The following is a 9661-nucleotide window of genomic DNA, read 5'->3' on the forward strand; positions in this document are numbered from 1 at the left end:
TGTATTCGTCAAACTTTAACTTTTCAACACGAACAGGTTAATCGATTTGAGTCATTCAAAGTTTGAACCCTCATATATCGGTCTAAATTGGACCCGCAAGTTATCGGGCCGGGTCGGACACAAATAAAAACATATTCTATTGAACTCCCACTCCTAACCCATAACTCTTTCAAAGTAGACATGCTTTTTGGGAACTGCACCTTAAACAATATCCTCTGTACCTGGCCCACTTCGCTTATCTAACCACCATTTAAAGTTTAATATCAAACAAAGACATCTGCTGAAAATCTAAAATCTCATTTCTTATTGGTTCCTCAAAATATCAAGTGGGCCCCACCATTTTTTATGATCAATTTCCTTATCTCCCAAATAATAAAAAAATCTAAATTATTACAACATATCAAAATCAATAAAATCACAAGTGTATATATATACAATATATGTATCCCAATATCCCTACATCAAAAACATTAATATTCAACAATATTTATTAGATATTTATAGTAACCTCAATGGCTCTCCAAGCTACATCATCTTTTGCTGTTAATAGAGAGGTTTGTGTTAAATTGTTAATGTCTTTTTTTTTAAGTTAAATTATTATTATTTAACTAAAATAGGGGTGTGAGCCGGCAACCTTTTGAATGATAAAAGCTATCATACTAAAAACAAAAGTTACAGCTTCTTTGAGTTACTGTGCACGACCTTCTTAACTCTTTTTAAAACTGTGAAAAGCAAAAGATTAACGGCGTGTTAATTCTCAACACACGGCCTCTTGTGCTTAGCAATTTTTTCCTGTCTTTGGAGAGTTTGGGTTACAAATGAATTAATTTTTTTTTTTGTATTTGTAGGTGTCTTTGAAGGAATGCAGTTTGTTTGGAGTGCCATTGTCAACTCATGTCAAAGTTGATTTCACTAGCAGGGTATTAAAGTATTTGTTTACATCTAATATGTTTATTGTTTCTTGATTTGGTACATATTTTTATTATGTAATTTATATCGTAGTGTAATTACTATGCTGTGATTACTCTACACTATGATTATAATTATACTATGTTGTATATATAATTATACTACTTAATTTAATTTGTATTTGAATGACATTAAAAAAATGAATATTGTGGTATTTGGTTAATCTGTTTATACAGGTAATTCGGTTATAACCGAATTCAGAATTTGCGTAACAAAAAACTAGATTGGGTATTTAGTTACAGTTTCAAACTGAATCGGTTATAACAGAATTCAGAATTTGAATAACCGAAAACCGAATTGGTTTTTCAGTTATTCGGTTTTCGGTTATAACCAAATTCAGAATTTGCATAACAAAAAACTGAATTAGATATTCAGTTACATTTTCAAACTGAATCGGTTATTCGGTTATAGTTTCAAACTGAATCGGTTATTCAGTTATAACATACTTCAGAATTTGCATAACAAAAAACTGTATTGGATATTCAGTTATAGTTTCAAACTGAATCAGTTATTTGGTTATAACCAAATTCAGAATTTGCATAACCGAAAACCGCATTGGTTTTTCAGTTATAACAGACTTCAGAATTTACGGTTTCAAACCGAACAATGAACGGTGCTACTAATTCGGGCTTTCTTACAGAAGGAATTTAACCAAAGGGGTGCACTCAAGACCCAAGCTGTAGCCACCACAACTCCGGCTGCAAACCGAGCATCAACCGACGGGAAGAAAACCTTAAGAAAAGGTACCGTGATCATCACCGGGGCGTCATCAGGATTGGGACTCGCGACCGCAAAATCTCTAGCTGAAACCGGGAAATGGCACATAATTATGGCGTGCAGGGACTTTTTGAAAGCGGAGAGGGCTGCAAAGTCGTCGGGGATCTCTAAAGAGAATTATACGGTGATGCATTTGGACCTTTCGTCGTTTGATAGTGTCAGGCAGTTTGTTGCGAACTTTAGGCAGTCGGGTCGACCGCTTGATGTGTTGGTGTGCAATGCAGCGGTTTATTTACCGACTGCGAAGGAGCCCACGTATACGGCTGATGGATTTGAGCTTAGTGTTGGGACTAATCATCTTGGTCACTTCTTGCTTGCAAGATTGTTGCTTGATGATATGAAGCAGTCGGATTACCCGTCAAAACGACTTATTATTGTTGGATCAATCACAGGTATTTCGACCCGTTTACTTATAATCGGGTTAATATTTACCTAAAAGTAAAATATTAAGAAAATGGATCAAACGGGTAAAAAGTCACCCGAAAAGGATATTTTTATTCATAAATTTCCCTAAATACTTTTATTCAAACTTAAAAAGTCATGTACTTGTGTTGACCCGTAATCCAATTTGTAACTTTTGTGTCAGAGGTGGCAGTTTCGACCCTTTACATATAAATGGGACAATTTTGTTTATGTTTTTAACTTTAATGGGTCTAAATTTAGCTAAATATAATGGGTTGAAAGAAAATGGGTCAAACGGGTCAAAAGTCGCCCCAAAAGGGCGTTTTTATGCGTAAAACCCCCTAAATTATTTTGTTCAAACGTAAAATAAAGTATTTGTTTTGACCTGTTATCCAACTTGTAGTTTCCATCTGCCGAGGTGACATTTTTAACCCATTTACTTGTAATTGGGTCAATGGTGGTCACATTTGTATCTATAACGGGTCGAGTTCTACGTATAATAAAAAGGATCGAAAGGAAATGGGCCAAACGGGTCAAAAGTCACCTAAAAAGGTATTTTGACCAAATAGTTTACTAGAACTTTTGACCCACAAACGTATTCGGGTCAAACCAACCCGTTTCAACCCACACAAAAAGTATCCATTTTGACCCAAACCCAAATGGGTCAAAAGTCACCTAAAAAGGTATTTTGACCAAATAATTTACTAAAAATTTTGACCCACAAACGTATTTGGGTCAAACCGACCCGTTTCAACCCACACAAAAAGTATCCATTTTGACCCGAACCCATTTCAATACACGCGTGGGTCCACTTTGACCCGTCTTTTTTTTTTAGCTTATGGTTCCAAATTAAAATGTGACAACTTTTTAGGTAACACAAACACATTGGCTGGCAATGTACCACCAAAGGCTAACTTGGGTGACATGAGGGGTCTAGCTGGCGGGTTAAACGGGCTGAACAGCTCAGCCATGATCGACGGTGGAGATTTTGACGGTGCAAAAGCATATAAAGACAGTAAAGTTTGCAACATGCTTATGATGCAAGAGTTTCACCGCCGGTTTCATGAAGAAACCGGGATTACATTTGCATCATTGTACCCCCGGTTGCATTGCAACGACCGGGTTATTTAGGGAACATATTCCGCTTTTTAGACTCCTTTTTCCGCCTTTCCAAAAGTACATTACTAAGGGGTATGTTTCTGAGGATGAATCTGGCAAAAGACTTGCTCAGGTAAAGATTATGGTTTATGAATTTCGGTTATTTAAACGCGCATTTTGTTGTAGGTGGTTGTAGCCTGTAGGGGTTGGTTTTGGGCTCAAACGAAACCGGAAACCGAAAATTCGGGTTTTGGATTTCTGGAAACTATTCGGTTTCTGTTTTACCATTTGGGCTTTAAATTTTTGAGTCAGAAAAAGGAAAAAGAAGAATCAAAATAATGAATTTATAAATTATTACACAATTTATTAATTAATATTTATATATTACTACACATTTTGACCTAAATTTTTGGGCTACACAATTTATTAAATTCTTATAAATTACTCAAAATCAGTTCTTTCGATTTACCATTAGACCTGAAACATCATGCCTAAATCTTTTTGTTAATTAATAATTTTTGATTATTACACATTTGGACCTAAAGTTATAGGGCTACACTATTTTTTATTTTTTTGATCGGTTTTTCGGATATGATTTGGTTAATTGGTTCGGTTCGGGCTTTTCGGTTTTTGGCTATAACAAAACCAAACCAAATATCAGTTTTTAAAAAAAAATAAAAGTAAATCGTCATTTCTTACTGGCTTCGGTTATTTCAGTTCAGCTATGTTAGTTATTTTGATTACGGTTTAGTTATTTCGCTCTGGCTGATTGTAAGAGATTGTGTGTGGTTTGCGATTTAGGTTGTGAGCGATCCGAGTTTGACAAAGTCAGGAGTTTACTGGAGCTGGAACAACAAGTCAGCATCGTTCGAGAACGAGTTGTCGGAAGAAGCTAGTGATGTCTCCAAGGCGCAAAAAGTATGGGAGATAAGCGAGAAATTGGTCGGGTTGGCTTAAAGTAAACACAAAACGTGTCTTCTTTCGGTTCGGTTCATTTGCATTAAAATGTGAGTTTAGGACTTGTTTGCAGGCAGTTTTCGGTTGCATATCTAGGCATCAATAATAATATAAACTCCGTGTTTTGATCATTTTAACAACATACGATGTTTCCTTAACTAGCGTTAAAAGTTCGTTAAAACCAACGACCTACATACGCTTGTAACAGACGATATAACACAACACAAAGCATGATATATAGATACAAAAAAAAACCTCTAGTTAAACCTCGTAAGCAGGGAACCGAGCCTCCAACGGCTCGATCATATCCATGAAAAGATAAGCCGTTCCTCCGACACCTTCGAATAGGGAAAACGGGTTGTCTCCACTATGTAGTGTCCCTTGGGATATAAGTATTGCGCTTTTTTCGTGTAGGAAAGTCGCAAAAGCTTTGGCTCTATATAAGAACTTTACATCACCCGTTAAGCGATAAAGTGCAAGAAAAACATACGTGTTCCCGCTTATTCCGTGACAAATTCCAACCCGTTTAAGTAAACCCCGTTCCCATACCACCTCCCCCGCCTCCACGGCCGCCTTGTAAAGTTCGTCATCACCTAAAACCTTGTATTTTACGAAACGGTTGGAAAAGAAATTTAAATTTGGGAACATAAACCTGGCGGGTCAAACCCGGTCAAATGCGACCCAAACTGGTCAAACCAGATATTTTGACTTTTTCACCCCGATTTTAGCCCGGTCAAAGCCAACCCAAACTGGTCAAAACCTGGTTTCAAACCCGATCCGTTGACTTTTTCAACCCGGACTGGTTCTTACAAAAACTGGTTTTGACTTTTGTTGACCCGATTCGGAACCAGTTCTAACCCGAACCAGTTTGGGCCCAACACCCAGCTTGTGCACCTCTAGGCTTAAACACCTTTCATTCAGCCCGTTTTTAACCGACCCATAGACCCTTTTAATTTGACCCGTTAAAGTTAAACATAAAATAAAGATCAAAACCCTCATAAGTCATAACTACTTCCATAATCAAGAGGTGTGAATTTCTAACACGACATGAAACTCGTGGCTTTGGGTTTAGTATAAATGGGTTCGTATTAAACCCGTGAACACGTTTAACTAAGCGGGTCGTGTTCGTGTCAACCCGACATGCTCGCGGGTTAATTTGTTTTAACCCATTTATTTTTTAAATTTTGTTGTAAAATTCTAAATTTTTAAGTATCAATATACGAAAAATATTTATAAAAAGATAAAACATGCTAAACGGATCGTGTTCGGGTAGGGCCCACCGACCCACAAAACGGTAATCAATGCACATACCTTGGCTGCTTTTGCAAGGGTAAAAGCGACACCAGGAGCGCCATGACACCAATGCACCAACCGGTCCGACTCACTCCCTTCACTCGAAGGATAATTTCCACTCGGGAACCGATTCTTAATCATGTAAAAAAGTGTACTCTTTACATCTTCCAACTCATCTTCGGTTAAATCCATATCTAATAAAACATGCATTATCCCGGCAAGCCCATGGGCCGCTCCCCAATACCTTTTACCATGCCATTCATACATCAACGGGCATTTCTTTGTACCCATTTTTCTACCCGATTTTATAATTTCGTCAGTAATCGTTCTCTGCAAAACAAATGTACGCCAATTTTCATACTCCCTCCGTCCCATTAAAAGTGTCCACATTTCCTTTTTTATTTGTCTCATTACAAATGTCCACTTTCAAAATTTATTAGCCAAATTCCAAGTTTACCCTTAAACACACACAACTAAAGTTAATAAACAATATTGATGGATCCAATTTCCAAGGGCATTATTGTCATTTGGTAAGCAAAGAATACAATAATTTAATCTACCTTAAACTTTGTGTTTTTCAAACTAAGACACGAGGGAGTAATAACTAAATGACACATGTACAATTATTTAAATTTTGAATCTTTATAGTTTACCATATGTGTAGATGAAACTGTGTTTGGGCCAAGATTCTTGTTTAGAAACAAGCATGCCCATAAGTAACCGGCTCTACCGTACAATAGCTCGTTCGGAAGGTCTTTAGGAATCTTGATCTGGAAAGAAAGAAAAATTAAATTGATTGACCAAAGAAAATGTATGAAAACTGTTAAGGAATGAAATGAAGTACCGCTCTAAATCTTGTTAAATAATAATCACACAAATTATCATCGTTGGCTTCTTTAGCCACGACTGCACCAAGAGCATATGCGCCAGCTAGCCCACATATGAACGTCACACGGCTGCAAATTATATACGATGGTTAAAAAAATAATAATAATAATAATACACTTTCTAGTATTTACGACCCGTTTTGTTACAACTTATTACTTGATTGTGATTATAATATAAAACAATCATTGCAGTTAGAAGTTAGGATAACAGACTATACGAACAGTCGAACACCACTGACAAGTTATTTACACGACATTGACATATCATACAGCCTGTATAACCTTTTCCGCATATTATACGGCCCGTGTAACCTTATACAGTCCGTTGATATGTTAAAATAGTTATGCGGGCCCGTATGAAAGTAAAAAAAAAGGGTATTGTACGAGCCCGTTTTAAGGTGGTATGCAGAAGTTATAATGCATGTATAACTTTACTGAAACTGATTGATGTGACAGTTGTGTGTCCTATAAAAGCTATACAGTTGTATAACTTTACTGAAACCGACTAATATGACAGCGCCATGTTGTGCAGAAGCTATATAACCGTATAACTTTACTGACTGATACGACAATGGTGTGTCCTACAGAAGCTATACGGCTGTACAACTTTACTGAAACTGACTGATGTAAAAGTGGTGCAGAAGTTATATGCATGGCCGGCCCAAATGCTTTACAAAGTAAGACAAGGGCTTTAGGCCTCATTAATTTTGAGGCCCCAACTTTTTAAAAAAGTTTATATAAAAGTGTTTATTTGATTCTGTATATAAAACAAAGTGATAGTAGTTTGTTGGTATGGCAGCATATGTGAGGCCTAGCTGACCATGGATCGAATCTCAATTTCTCTAGTATTTTAGTTTTTGGATGCTACGGCTCGCCATATACCCAATATTTTTGTAGTGTTTCCTTTATATTCTATTTTTCACTTACTAAGATTAATTCAATGTTTTTTTTTTCTAGTACTTCAAACACTTTTCAATTTTTTTTTTAAAAAAAAAACTTAGAGCGTACAATGTAGTTCACAATTAGTTGTAGCAAAAGTTGTTTCAAGTATAAAAGATTGAAATTCAACATTATATTAGTTATAACGTTAAAACTGTAAAAGCTCATGTTGAAAATATCAAATGTGTATGGTGTCATCCACAAGAATTTTTCACTATCTTCCAATTAAGTTATTTGCACGTGTTAGTTGGTTTAATTTAAAATAAATATGACATTGTAATGGACTAACTTATGTTATAAAATAGATTGTCTAAAGAGAAATGAACTAATTTGGTCATACTTATTTAACTTATTTATTTAATGATGTGAAGCAAAATGAATAAAAATTTGACACATACGAGCCGAATTTTTTTTAAAAAAGCCCCAAGTTTTTTATTTGTTTTAGGCCACCAAAACTGTTGGGCCGCCACTGGTTATACGGCCATATAATTTTATTTAATAACGGATGTGACACTGGTGTGTCATATGATATGTATAGTTGCTGCACCCTTGCAGTTCAACTTTTATTATTATCATATTATTATTACACAACAAATAATCACCTCAAACACTACGCATTTGTCACTACAAAAACACATAAAAATCGGAAAAAAAATGTTGTAACCTGGATCCAAAAGATGCAGAATCACACGCCTTAACAATCTAGTTGCACAAATCAAGATCTTTCTTGTCGTTTGTTACTTTGTAAGCTTTAAATACCAACAAAGCGGTTCCTAAATCACCGGTGTAGAGTGAATAATCATTCCCGCTTTTTCCCCATGTCTCTTTCACAATCTAAGAACCAAAAATATGAAAAATTGAAGATCAAACAGCACAAAATAAACCAAGGGTGTGCATGAAACCGAAAAAACTGAACCGAAACAATAACCAACGGTTTGGTTTTACGGTTTTGTAAAAACAGAACGTACGGTTCTGTTTTGGTTTTGCATATATTAAAAACCGAAGGAAACAAAACAAACAAAATTTATAGATATTCACCTTTATTTCTTAATTTTAAGTAATTTATAAAAATTTAACAAATATGTAACTCAAATATTTTAGCTCAAATGTATAATAATAATAATAATAATTATTATTATTATAATTAGTTACCAATTAACAAAATAAACTTGGCCAAAATTCATTATTTTGGGCCAATTTTTAATCTTTTTGCAGCGCAAAATTTTCAAGCTCAAATGAAAACCGCTTATTTTCCGTTTCGATATTTGAGTTACATATTTGTTAAATTTTTATAAATAACTTAAAATAAAAAAATAAAAATCTATAAATTTAGCTGGGTTCAGTTTTTTCGGTTTTTATTATAAGAAAAATAAAAACCTTAAACCAAACAAGTTGTATAATAATCAGTTAATTACCAGTTAACAAAATAAATTATTCCAAAATTATTATTTTGGGCCATTTTTTTTTTTCGCCCAAAATTTTTAAGCTCAAATGACAAAACCAAAGTTTCGGATTTTGGTTATGTTTCAGTTTTAGCCCAGACCGACCCGTATACGCCCCTAAAATAAACTAAACACATAATAATAGTAGTAGTAGTAATAATAATAATACAGTTTGTTTGAGGTCTAAAGCTGCATGTTTGAGTTGGTCAGAGAATGAGTTGTATGGGAGATATAGAAGGTGGTTTGCGGTGGTTTCCGGTGGCGGTGGTGGGTCCTGTTCGGTGATGAATTCCGGTAAGTTATTGTTGAAGAATCGATCTGCCATCTGGGTTTTGATTGGATTGATTTGGAAGGTGTGATTGATGATGTTCTTGAAGGTTATTAAAGGTTAAAGCTTTATATTATAATATCGGTGGAGATGATCAGATTATTACAAGATTGTTCTTACAAGTTCTGGGGTTTAATTAGGGGTGCAAACGAGTCAAGTTGTTCGCGAGTTACTCGAGATCGGTTTGTTAGAAAGCTCGATTGAGCCGAGCTTAATCGAGCTTAAAAATAAGCTCGTTTAATAATCGAGCTTAAAAATAAGCTCGTTTAATAATCGAGCTAGTGTCCGAGCTTCATTTATCAAGCTCGAGTCAGCTCGCAAGCCTAAACGAGTCTGTTATTTATATAATTTTTTAAAATATGTCTTTAATATTTATTAATTGATATATATATAATGTTACGAAAATATAAATAAATATAACAAAATAATATATATATTTTTATACATAAAATTATTATATTATTATAGAAACAAACATAATAAAAATAGTTATAATTATATAAAAAATCATTGATAAATAGTAAACGAGCCGAGCTCGAGTCGAGCTTGAGCTTGAGAATCTACTCACG

General features: G+C 34.9%; 2 pseudogenes across 2 annotated transcripts; one reads left to right on the top strand and one right to left on the bottom strand.

Annotated features, from left to right (window-relative positions):
* Positions 1 to 418: 418 nt before the first annotated feature.
* On the top strand, positions 419 to 4314 carry LOC143605501 (protochlorophyllide reductase, chloroplastic-like; annotated as a pseudogene). Its single transcript, XR_013148555.1, has 5 exons — positions 419 to 554; positions 849 to 920; positions 1610 to 2138; positions 3020 to 3379; positions 4048 to 4314. The product of XR_013148555.1 is annotated as a protochlorophyllide reductase, chloroplastic-like (transcript).
* Positions 4315 to 4443: 129 nt separating this feature from the next.
* Positions 4444 to 9140, bottom strand: LOC143605500 (lanC-like protein GCR2; annotated as a pseudogene). The gene is made up of 6 exons (XR_013148554.1): positions 8934 to 9140; positions 7987 to 8156; positions 6341 to 6452; positions 6150 to 6266; positions 5515 to 5826; positions 4444 to 4803 (listed from the first exon to the last, which is right to left on the bottom strand). The product of XR_013148554.1 is annotated as a lanC-like protein GCR2 (transcript).
* Between the last annotated feature and the right edge of the window lie 521 nt (positions 9141 to 9661).

The sequence above is a fragment of the Bidens hawaiensis genome, unplaced genomic scaffold, assembly GCF_021521415.1.
Source record: "Bidens hawaiensis isolate Kalapana, Puna unplaced genomic scaffold, B.hawaiensis_p1.1 tig00069892_1, whole genome shotgun sequence".
NCBI lineage: Eukaryota > Viridiplantae > Streptophyta > Magnoliopsida > Asterales > Asteraceae > Bidens > Bidens hawaiensis.